This window comes from Pseudonaja textilis, chromosome 2 (genome assembly GCF_049901715.1).
Source record: "Pseudonaja textilis isolate UNSWEBS1 chromosome 2, rPseTex1.2, whole genome shotgun sequence".
In the NCBI taxonomy this organism is placed as follows: domain Eukaryota; kingdom Metazoa; phylum Chordata; class Lepidosauria; order Squamata; family Elapidae; genus Pseudonaja; species Pseudonaja textilis.
In genome coordinates, this window is record NC_141991.1 from 19,543,916 (window position 1) to 19,555,382 (window position 11,467).

An 11,467-nucleotide genomic window follows, 5' to 3' on the forward strand; every position below is an offset into this window, starting at 1 on the left:
CTCCAATCATTTCTGTTCATCCCATGAGATCAGAGAGGGTAGGCATACTCCAGATCCCTTATGTTAAACAAATCATGTAATGTGACGCAGGAAGTTTGCCTTCTGTGACATCACACCTGCTCCCCACATCCCCCAACATTCAGATGAACCTGGCCTCATTGGCACTGAAGACTTCTTCGTCATTCAAAACATGGGCCAATTTGTTTTGGTCTTTCTACTCGTATTTTGATGGGAATGGTGCAAGTGTGTTGGGTTGTTTCAATTATTTTTAAATTGCTTCTTGTTGCTAATTATTCTGCTGTTTGCTGGCCACCCAGGGCATATAAAAATACACAAGCAAGTAGTAAACTATTACAGTGATCCTATTTATTTAGCATTTGGTTTCTTGAATCAGTCAATAGACGTACAATGTCAAAGAATGAAGCCACCAAATCGTTCATTTCTTACACCTTAATTGTTCTACTGATTGCTGTTTTCCTTACATTAGACAAGCAAGTTAGGAGTCTGGTCAGTTGCCCATTTTGTTAATGAAGTAAGAGAATTATATCCTCTTCCATTGTGACTTTTCTATGCATTGTGTATTCTATTTAAAGAAAACATAAAGAATGGAAGTTAGAATAGCAAAACATGATCTCTTTCGATTGACTGATTGCTCCAGAAGTTATCCGTTGAGAATTATTAATCAAATATTTTGATTAATAATCAGAAGGCTGATATTTTAGATCCATTTCAGGTACAAATACAAGTTATTTTTAAATGGTAGCCCTGCTTCCAGCTGAGTTTCGAGTTGGTTTCTTTGTGATTAATATTCTTCTACTGTTCTTGTTTTCCTGTTCTTGTGTAATGTTTGCTGGGCTCTTGAAATATTTCCTGGGACAAGAAAAGAAAACAAGATGTTGCTTTAAAAAATAGTAAACATCAAGATGATTTGCTATCTCACTCTCCTCAATTCTTGGGCCTTCTCTGAAATTTGCTTTTCTTTTTCTTAAAGACTGAGATGTTGCACTGCTTTGACAAAAGAAGCGTTGAAATTGCACTTCAAACTCAGACCCTTTCGAAGGTGTGTGACATGTCATGATGCAAGTACAAAATTTAGGTGGGTTTGTGTTGCAGTACAGGTAGTCCTTAACTTACAACCATTCATTTAGTGATCGTTCAAAGTTACAACATCATTGAGAAAGGTGGTTACAGCTGATCCTTGCACTTATGATTGGAATTAGGGTGGATTTTCATCGGTCTGGTATTCGTAATTGAAAGAAAGTCTTAATCTAAAGTTTGAAAATGTATTTTTTCCTTTATAAGTTATATAATGCTTAAGTAATTTCTAAAGTTTGTAAAATATTATTAAAATGCATTTGAAAATTTCAATGTTAAGAGAAAATTAAAGAAAAAGATGTATTAGCTTAAAGAAAAATTTAGAGTTTTAAAAAAGATGTATGCAAGAAGAAGAAAAAAAATATTCTATGAAGGTAACTTGGAGGGAGTAACATAAATTGAATGAGTTAATTGGAGTTAGCTGGAATTTTATTGGTCTGAAAATGAACTTTAAAGCGTGTATATTAAGAAGAAGTTTAAAAAAAGATCTACTAGAATGTTTTGATTTTAGAAATTTTTTAAAGAAAAGCTTAGTGTTTTAAAATGGATGAAAAAAAAGTATTTTCCCCTTAAGGTTAAAGAATCAGAAAGAATACAGTGAATTTTGTTAATATAAATAGTGATAGTTTAAAAAGATTAAATGCAAATAGAAATACATATTATTTCAACAGCAAGGAAGATAAAGCAGAAATGGTTAAATTGATTTAAAGAGGAGAATTCAAACTTAAATATATTCTCCTATTCAAAGAGGAGAATGTATTAATGTTTTACTTGGATATAACTTCTGGATTTTGCAATAAAAAAAAATGAAACCTTGACTTTAGTTATGCTGATTAATTTGTTGTTATAGAAATGGGTAATTATATACTAACATGTAAAAGTAAAAGTTGAGGTTGTAATGTTATCTTGTACTATGTTAAAAAGAATCAGGAGTCAATGCCTTTTTCTTTCTTCTCTTGTACCTCATATTTTCTTTCCCCCTTTCTTTTTTCTTTCCTTCATTTCCCATTTTTATTTTTCTTTATATTTTATACAATGATAAACAGTAAAGGTCATAAAAAAGTTTCAAAAAATTTAGCAAAGGGTTCTCTGCCTGGTTGCAGGTGGGTGTGGCCATGGCGGGGGAGCGCTTTTGTCCTCCCCAGGCTCCAGAGGGTTTCCTCGGGCCTCCGGGAGCGCAAAAACTGCCTCCCTGGGCTCTGGAGGCTCTCTGGAGGCCGGAAATGGGCCCATTTCCAGCCTTCCTGAACTTCCGGGAAGCCCGTTTTTCACCTTCCCTGAGCCTCTGCGGATGCCCTGCACTTACTTGCATCCAAAACAGGCCGTGTGGGGATTCCTGGGAGGGGCGGCGTGGGTAGGGCCAGCCAGGAGTGGGATTTGAGGGTTCTCTAAACTGTACAGAATATTAGTTAAGGGCTCTCCCGAACCCTTGCGAACCCCCAACAGCCCATCCCTGGTTATAAGTCAGTTGGTCCCAGCTTTGGTCATAAGTCAAGGGCTACCTATGTTGCAATGCCACTCTTCCCAGACTGACTTGTCTGACTGACTTTCCTACTATCTAGAATAAAATGCAATTCACGGTACAAGTCTGTATATGGTTCGTCATGAATAACTATTATTAGTTTACTTATTTCACTAAGGAAATAAATTAACTTCTATGAAGCATATTATTAAAGAAGCACTTTAGGATCAATAAAGAACCAGCTCAGCATTAATTCCCCTTCAACAGTGAACAGAAAAAAAAAAAAATAGGGCCAGAATTTTAAAACTGGAAGCTTGTAATTAAAAGAAAAGAAAAAAAGAAAAGGGGAAAAAAATCTTGTGATTTGACTACCCTTATGGCATACACCGCTATTGCAGCAACAGCTTTTTGTGGGCAGAAAAGTCACAAAATTCCCAAGAAATTACAGGAGTTCAGGAAAACCTGTAGTAAATACGTAAGAAAAACCCTTGGATCTTCATTTACAATCCAGAGGACTAATTATACAACTCTACAAAGAAAAGTCTACCATGGACGTATAAATGGCTTCCGATTGCATAAATTATGATCAGAACAGCAACTCAATTTGTATCGAAAATGGGTCTTTGGATCTTCCCAGTAACTCCCACATTTATTCTGTTCATCTTCCAAACAGGTTAGCATAAGTTTCTCCAGACGCATACCTGCATTTAAAGAGAAAGGAACCACATTTCAATTCTCCCTACTAATTTCCCATGGAATATGCATCTCACATTTTTGTAAAGTCCTTTGTCCCCGTGACAAGCAGTTCTCGACTTACAACAGTTCATTTCCTGACCATTGGAAGTTCCAATACCATAGCCAATTTATTTATTTGATTTATATTGCCGCCTATTCGCCCAGGGCGACTCGAGGCGGCTTACACAATGTAAAACCATATTTAAAACAAAAAAAATAAAAACAATAAAAACTAACAAAAAGAATCAAATAAATTAGTAAAGTACAATAGAACAAAATTTGGGAAAACAAAAAACAAAAAATCAAAAACCAACTCCCACCCCCTCCCAATGACAGCAGATCACACTAGCCACCTGATGGGCTTCATCCCTCTCTGGGTTCCCCAGGCCCGTTGGCAAAACTAGGTCTTCATTGCCTTTTGGAAGAGTATTAGTGAGGGGGGGCATTCTAATACCTGGGGGAATGATGTGCCAGAGAGACGGAGCCACCACGGAGAAGGCCCTTCTTCTGGGTCCCACCAGGTGTATCTCCCTCAGGAATGGGGCCCACAACATCTCCTGCCACAGTTTGCAACCTTCTCACAAGCAAAGGCAATGGGGAAGCCAGATTCAGGTAACAAATGTGCTCCCAACTTAACAACTGCAGCGATTCGCTTAACCATGGTGGCAAGAAAGGTTACAAGTGAATGGTTGGAAGTCAAGGACCACCTGCATTACTCCTAGAAAAGCCAGCTCTGTCACAAGAATGTAGTAAGAATCCTTACTTCCGAAGACTTGCAGGTGGCCACACACTCCCTCAGAGGTGAGGCAGAAGCTGTTAAGAGGAAGGCAAGGAGCCACTGGCCATGAGGACATGCAGTTTCGACAAGTCAAAGTATCTACTGGGAAAAAGACAGAAAGATTGTATTCTGCAACAGAGTTCCCCAATTGGGGGCAAGGGAGATGGGATGGTTTTGTACAAGTGGCTAGCAAACTTGTGCACCAAAGGTGGTATTCAGAAGGTTCTGACCAGTTCTGGAGAACCAGTAGCGGAAATTTTGAGTGGTTCGGAGCACTGGCAAATACCACCTCTGACTGGAGATTTTACATCATCCTTCCCCTGCCACGCCCACAGAACCGGTAGTAAAAAATTTTTTAATCCCACCACTGGTGCACACATGCATGCATGAGAGGCCTGCACGCACGCCTGCCACGCTCTTAAATGGAGTGCATGCATTTGCCCACTGCTCACGCAAGTGAAAATGTGCATGCTCGCTGGCCATTTCCATGGCCTGGTTGCAATCCCCTCACGACCCACTAGTAGGCTGCGGCCCACAGGTTGGGAATCCCTGTTCTACAAGTATCCTGGCCCTGTGCCATGTAGGGCTTTTAAACCCAGCAAGCTACAGGCCAATAACTTATTTTAAATGTGTTCATTCTGCACCCCATCCATTCATTCTTATTCTTAACATTTAGATAATGTCACGTTTCCTGTTTTATAGTTTCTAAAATCCAACAAAGGTTATTCTAGTAGAGATATAGAAATCTGTATCAATAACAATAACATTTAGACTTACATACAACCCTACAATGCTGTACAGCACTTCTTACAATGTCGGTCAGCATTATTCGCATATTGTCCCCAACAATCTGGGTCCTTGGTTTACAAACTCAGAAGGATGGAAGCCTGAGCCCCGTCAGGATTGAACTCCAGGCTGTGGGCAGAGTTTGCCTGCACTTAACCACTGCGCCATCAGGGCTCCATCAAGCTATCTATATATTACTAATACAAACAGTTGAAAAGGAACAAGTATTAATGGTAGATAATGTTTGGTTTAAACAACACTGCAAGTGTCTGTTCTGTAAAACACCTTATCGATGTTGGGCTCAGCTGGGCTAGTTAGTATTCCTAGGCCATAGGTGTTATCTTCGCTGGAAAAGCCCGGCTGTTGATTCAGTCACATTAATTACAAACCTGATAGGATATAGTAAAAGATAAAGAGGATTTCTTGTTCTTCTCTCAGCCTATCTGAGAAAAGAGATCCCCCTAATTCTATGAAAATAACCTCTGGTTACAGATTAGACCTGGCTGGGGAATGTATTGGGCTTTTTCTAAGGCATATATAGCTGAAGTGCCAGGAGCTAAGGGCTCACCCTAATGCAGCCAAAATCCCCATTTTCACACTTTAGAAGCAAAGGCTCCTTGACTATATTAAATATTTAATAGGAAGGGGGGATTTAAAACTTTCTCCCAATGAGCCTAATGAAGACCTCTATCTTATCATGCTAACAGCAATAACAACCTTTTTTTTTGCTGCCGAGCGCTCAACTCGCAGGCTTCGTGCTTTATTCCCTTAGATCTGGGTGACCATCAGTAATTTTCAACCAAGAGAGCTTCGGGTATAATTGACATCAGGAAACGTTTGTCGGGGTGGGAATAATAGATTGGCAATATATCCCTATTTTTATTAGGGACTTACCTCCCATCGTGATGAAGAGAAGATAGACTATAAGTAACCAAAGCTGAACCATGCCTGTTTACTCCCAAGTCTGTCAGAAAAGGCTTGGATAGACCTTGCCATGGAAAGAGAAGAAGGGATTTTTTTAAAAAAATCTGTGGGTAGTTGGATTTTTAATTTAATCACACATCTATATTTCAGAAATCAGCTTGTACTTGTGTAGGTGGATCAACCATACCAGTGATGGACATTGAGATCATGGAACAACTTTCAACTGTTTGATCTGTAAATTAAAATTTTTCAGTATCAACATCAATGGGGAATTTTGAGGCCCACTTATTGCTTGGAGTACGGACAATTCAATATCCATCTCTCCTATCATAAAGCGTTTTCACCTTAGACATAAATACCGCTAGAAAAAAACTATACAGGTCTCTAGAAAGAGGACGATGCAACTGTTCCACCTTATGGTCTCACTGTTGGCAATGCAACACGTACTCTATCTCCAATCCAACTCCTCTTTCTGAAATTTCTAGCTATGAACAAGGGTTTTATGTTCCCTCTTCCACGCATGTTTCCTTCAATAGAAAAAAAAAGGAAGAGGGTAAGAATAGCACTGAGGAGATTGTTTATGAAAACTGCAAATATCTCAAGAATGACAAAACATTGTCTTTCTGTCTCTGGATCTTCTCTACTAGTCCCTAAGAATACATTCAAAGGATTTTTCTTGTCAGAACTCTGCATAACCTCAAACTACAGAGGTGGGAGTTCAAAAATAATGTTAGAAGTTATTGCTTCAGAGAGAGAGTAGCAGAAGCTTGGAATCAACTTCCAGCGGAGGCGATAAATCAGCTGTAAGTACAGGTAGTCCTCAACTTACAACAGTTCATTTAATGACCGTTCAAGGTTACAACAGCACTGAAAAAAGAGACTTATGACCGTTTTTCTAAGTTATGACCTCTGCAGCATCTTCATGATCATGTGATTAAAATTCAGGTGCTTGGAATCTGGTTCATACTTATGACTGTTGCTGTGTCCTGAGGTCACGTGGGACCTTCTGACAAACTAAGTCAATGGGGAAGCCAGATATTCACTTAACAACCAGGTTACTAGCTTATCAACTGCAGTGATTCACTTAACAACTGGGGCAAAAAAGGTCATAAGCTGGTCAAAACTCACTTAACAGAAATGTTGGGCTCAACTGTGGTCCTAAGTCAAGGACTATCTGTAATTGATAGATATTTTGATATGCTTGAGATAAACAGATGTCCACCATCTGACAAAAAAAATTGAAAAAATAATAAAATAAATTCTGTAGAAATTCTCAGTCATCCAGGTCATGGTTGTCCCACAGGTGTTTTTTTTTTTTCAGGAGGCAACTGGACTTTCTGGCTTTTTCTCTGAAGACGTTTTGCTTCCCACCCAACAAGCTTCTTCAGCTTTGACAGGATAGTGGAGAATGGGCAACCATGACTAGATGACTGAGAATCTACAGTCTTTTAGCTATACAATTTGGGGTGTAGGAATGGATTTCCAGAGGAAAAATTGCAGACCAGAGGAACAAGGAGCACTACTCAGGTGACCCTGAGGACACAGTTGTGCTTCAACACAAGTGCTTCAACGACCCTCTAAAACAAGGGCTGTCAAACTCCCAGCCGGTGAGCCAGAGGCGTCACATTCTGGCCATGCCCACACCCGGTTTAGCGAAGGGGGGGGGGAAGTCCTGATATGTCACATGATGCAGCCGTGATGTGAATTTGACATCCCTGCTCTAAAAGGAGGCAAATGACGAGCTGTCTGCAAGGAACACAAATCCTTCCATTCCCCACTATCCTGTCAGAGTGAAGAAGCTTCTTGGATGAGAAGTGAAACATCTCCCCCCCCCAAAAAAAAAACAATCCAAGAAAGTCCAGTTGCCTCCTGAAAAACACAAATTAAAAACTCAAAAGAGCAGACTGGATGGACCATTAGGTCTTTTTCTACCAGCAGTTTTCTACCACAACCCCCTGTTATGGATGGAGGAATGGAGGGATGGATAGGTAATCTGCTCCTGTAGCCTTTCTGAAAGTGCAGTCAAATGCACATCTACTCAGACAAAAAGCTCACGGATTCAACCTTAATTCAGTCTTCTGTGAAAGTAGGAGGCACAGCCACACTTACTTGGATCCTTTTGAATCCTTACCATGGTTGGAATCTGGTATCCCACAACAAGCTCGTCTGAAATGGTGTCTATTCTGAGTGATGCCCTGCAAGGGATTCTCAGCTCCACAAGGTCCATTCGCAAATCATTCCAACCCGATCCTTTGCAGCTGCATCAGTGTAGCTTTCCTGAACGCACATAGTTTACCCATAAAGAGTTATAATGGCCTCTTTGATGACATTTCTTCTGGTCCGGCAGGTATATATTTCCTTTCGTATTATATCATAACTGTTTTTAACTATTTTACAACCATTCCTCACCTAGAGTCACTTGTTTGAGATAGAAAATATGTGCAAAAGAGGCCAACAGCCAGAGGCCAGCCTGCTGAGATTCCACCAAACTTGGCTTCATGCTGCCCTCTGCTGAAGCTTTGCTGTGAAGCTTTTAAAGCAGAGCCTGTGAGGGCTGGCCAATGTGCTCCATCCACAAGAAACTCACAATCCCTTCCGAGTTTCCCCACTCTCGAAAAATCACCATTGCCTTTTCCAACAAGACATGCAGCGTGGTCTTTAACCCTCTTTTGTGTTGTTAGTTTTGTCGTATATCTCATACGAACAAAGGACGCGAGTCAGTGACTTGGTTCAGCTCATTTATTGGGGTAAAAACACAAGTGGGGAAAAAGGGGAAAAACTGCGGTTTAAATGTGCTTTCTGCCGGGCGCGGTGGCCAATTGGGTCGCTTGAATTGCCCGCGATCGGCTCAGCCAATCGCGGTCAATTCTTCGCGCCCAATCAGTGTTCCGCACTCAGCCAATCCGGTGGCCGTGCGCTTTGGCCAATCCGGGCTGCCGGTTTCCAAGTATGTAGATGTTCGTACAGAACACCCCTCCCCTCTTGGATCGGTCCTACGTGACGTAGTCCCGTAAGTAGGCGGGGCTCCGTATTTTCCGGCTTGACTTGCGCTGGTCAGTTGTCTCTTGGTTGCCGGTCGGTTCGGGTGGGACTCCTGTCGCTCTCCGCCTCGTTGATGGACCCGCCTGGAAGGGTGAGTCAGGCCTCTCGCCGCGGCTCCTCCTGGTCTCCCGGGTCGGTCGAGCTGCTGGCCGCTGCTCCCGCTCGGCTTTTCCGGGCTGGTTGAGCTGGCTTGGCTGCTCCCGCTCGGGCTTCCGGGGTCGGTTGAGCTGGCTCGGCTGCTCCTTCCAGGTGAGGCTTCGAGTGGGTCACTCTCCGGTTCTTCAGGTGGTGAGTATTGCTGGTTCCCTTTTGGGTGGGTTTGTTCTTTTTGTTCTTTGGGGCCTTCCCTCCCTCTTGGTTGGTGTCTTGCCGGTTCCCTTCTGTACCTGGTGTCTGCGTGTCGGTTGTGTTTCCCGCGGTGGCTCTTGATCTCAGTTGGTCGATGTGGCGTTTCCACGCTCGTCCGTCAGCTGTTTGGGGCGGTACAGTGGGCCTGTTGCTTGGGTGATCGTTGCCGGTATCCAGAGGGGGTCTCCGGTGAGGTTTCTTGCGTGACCTTGTCTCCCGGTGAGAATGTTCTGTGTTTGCTGGTAGAGTCAGGGGTCTTTCCGGGTTGTATGTGGGGTGCAGGCGGTCGAGCGGGGATCGCAGTTTTCTTCCCATTAGTAGCTCCGCTGGGCTTTTGTTCGTTGTGGTACTCGGGTTATGTGTTGAATTAGGAGCATCCGATTAATCTTGTCCTGTATGTCCCGGTTTCGATCTTTTGAATGGTCTTTTTGTAAATTGAACCATTTTCTCCGCTCTACCATTCGCCGCCGGGTGCGCCGGTGCCGTTAGTGCGTGCCGGATCCCTCGTTCTGCTAAGAATTTCTCGAGCGGTAGTGCGGTGAACTGGGGGCCATTGTCTGATACGATGACATCAGGGAGGCCGTGGGTTGCGAAGAGTTTGCTGAGTTGTCTGATGACGGAGTCTGTGGTGGTTGTCTTCATGTTGCTTACCTCCAGCCAGTTGGAGTAGCGTCTACGGTTACCAGGAAGGTGTGTCCTCTGGTTGGTCCGCGAAGTCTCGTGGATTCGGGACCATGGCCCCTGGGGTTTCCCACGCCCGGATTGGGGCGGCTGGGGGTTTGGTCTTGATTCCTGGCACTGCTTGCAGGAGGCCACCCAGGCTTCGATCTCCTTGTCCATCCCTGGCCACCAGGCGTGGCTTCTGGCCAGGGCTTTTGTCCTGCGATGCGGGGTGCCCTTCGTGCAGCATGCTCCAGGACTCTTTTTGCAATTTTTCCGGGATTACGACCCTGTCCCCCACAGTAAGCAGCCTTTTTGTATTGACAGCTCTGTTTGTCGGTTCCGGTAAGCTTTGAACTCGCTGTCCCCGTCTTTTTCGGCCAGCCTTTCCCCACCCATCTCAGGACCTGCGCCAGGCGTTTGTCTTTATTGGTTGCTAGGGCAATGTCTGACACGGTCAGGGTAGGTTGGGTAAGGTCTCGATGCTCAGGGTTGACGTGGTTGGTGCTGGGTCGGCGTCCAGGGTTGGCAGTGGTGTGCGGCTGAGGGCGTCTGCGTGCGGAATTGTCTTACCGGGCGGTGGATTAGCTGGTAATTATAGGCGGCAGAAATTGGACCACCTTGTCATCCTTGGAGAGAGGGTGATTGGGGTGGCCCGGTCTCCTGCCAGTATTCCCAGCAGCGGTTTGTGGTCCGTGATTATGGTGAAAGTCCTGCCGTAAAGGTATTCGTGGAATTTCTTTACGGCCGCGACGATAGCTAGAAACCTCCTTATCCAATTGGCTGTAGTTTCGTTCGGGTTTTGAAAGGGTCCTCGAGAAAAAGCGATGGGTGCTTCTTTTCTGTCGGCGAGGTATGGCTGAGGACGGCTCCTACTCCGAAAGGGGATGCGTCGCACGTTACCGTGATGGGGAGTGTCTCGCTGTACTGGATGAGGACAGCGTCTGATGTGAGAAGGTCCTTGGTTCTGTTGAAGGCGTCGTCTTCTCGTCTCCCACACGTCCAGGTGGCTGCCTTGTCGAGCAGCCTATGCAACGGCTCCGCCACGGTCGCCTTTTGGGGCAGGAAAACATTGTAGAAATTAATCAACCCCAGGAACGCTTGTAATTCCGTTTTGTTTGAGGGCTTGGGGCTTCTTTAACGGCTTTTATTTTGCCCTCGGTGGGGTGGATTCCATGCCGATCTAGTAAGTACCCCAGGAACTCGACCCGTGCCGTGTGCAGTTGGCACTTCTCTCTCTTAACCTTGAGCCCCGCACTTTGGAATCTCCTCAGTACTTCCCGTGGCGGTCCTCTAATTGTTTCTGGTCAGCCCGGCTACCAACACATTGTCGAGTAAGGCACTACCCCTTTTATGCCCCGGAGGAGTCTTTCCATGAGGCTTTGAAATACCCCGGGGCTACGCTGACTCAATTGGAGCCTCTTGCAACGGAATGCCCCCGGTGGGTAACTATTGTCTGCGCCTCGGCGGTTTCCTCGTCGACCGGCAATTGCTGATAGGCTTGGGCCAGGTCGAGTTTGGCAAAACCCTGCCCCCTCCCAGCGAGTGCAAGAGGTGTTGTACTACTGGGACGGGGTAGGCGCTTTGTTGTAGCGCGCGGTTCAGGGTTGCCTTATAGTCCCCCGCAGATTCTCACA

General features: G+C 44.3%; 1 long non-coding RNA gene across 3 annotated transcripts; it reads right to left on the reverse strand.

Annotated features, from left to right (window-relative positions):
• Positions 1-351: 351 nt before the first annotated feature.
• LOC148126788 (uncharacterized) lies at positions 352-6,466 on the reverse strand. 3 transcript variants are annotated; one of them, XR_015741576.1, is made up of 5 exons: positions 5,751-6,466; positions 4,848-5,053; positions 4,056-4,169; positions 3,105-3,258; positions 352-870 (listed from the first exon to the last, which is right to left on the reverse strand). It is a non-coding gene; the product is annotated as an uncharacterized LOC148126788 (long non-coding RNA). The 3 variants fall into 3 exon arrangements; XR_015741577.1 differs by lacking the exon at positions 4,848-5,053; XR_015741575.1 differs by lacking the exon at positions 4,848-5,053 and having other exon boundaries at positions 4,056-4,172.
• Between the last annotated feature and the right edge of the window lie 5,001 nt (positions 6,467-11,467).